At 51.4% G+C, this 669-nt stretch overlaps 1 non-coding gene across 1 annotated transcript; it reads left to right on the forward strand.

The window, feature by feature from the left end:
* Positions 1 to 342: 342 nt before the first annotated feature.
* LOC131270498 (5.8S ribosomal RNA) lies at positions 343 to 497 on the forward strand. Its single transcript, XR_009179562.1, has one exon. It is a non-coding gene; the product is annotated as a 5.8S ribosomal RNA (ribosomal RNA).
* Positions 498 to 669: the final 172 nt, after the last annotated feature.

Below are 669 nucleotides of genomic sequence, written 5' to 3' on the forward strand. Positions count from 1 at the left end.
ATACGCGCACAGCGGCGGCTTACGTTATGGCAGTCATGGATGCCTTACGTTTCCATGAAAAGTGTGTTCCTCCCCTGGTCCACGCTGCTTCGGCAGTCCTGGGTAAGATAGTTAGTTCTAGCTTGCCCTATGTGGAAGAGGACACGTAGACTTACTGTGGTGTGAAGTATAAGGTTCAGTTCTCCCCTGGTCCACGCCGCTTCGGCCGTCCTGGGTAAAATGGATTCATCCAGCTTGCCCTATGTGGAATGAGGACACTTTATGCTTCGTCTCTAAGCGGCGGCTTGCTCCTCCCTACGGGGAACGGGTATACGCGCACAGCGGCGGCTTACGCAAGTTAGTCACCCTCGGCAGTGGATCACTCGGCTCATGGATCGATGAAGACCGCAGCTAACTGCGCGTCATAATGTGAACTGCAGGACACATGAACATTGATAAGTTGAACGCATATTGCACGTCGTGGGAACCTACCATGATGTACAGATGACTGAGCGCTTATATTTGAGAAATGTATCGCATACATTTAACTACGCCGTGACACCCGTCACGAGACGTGCACCATGATGTTAACTAGGGTCGCGACGACCCGCTAGCATTAAAGAACCCGTGGTTTACAATATACTGGCATTGGAATTCGAAGTATTTAGAGCGTCCGTGTTCCCGCGTGAG

Source organism: Anopheles coustani (genome assembly GCF_943734705.1).
Source record: "Anopheles coustani chromosome X unlocalized genomic scaffold, idAnoCousDA_361_x.2 X_unloc_36, whole genome shotgun sequence".
NCBI classification, from domain to species: domain Eukaryota; kingdom Metazoa; phylum Arthropoda; class Insecta; order Diptera; family Culicidae; genus Anopheles; species Anopheles coustani.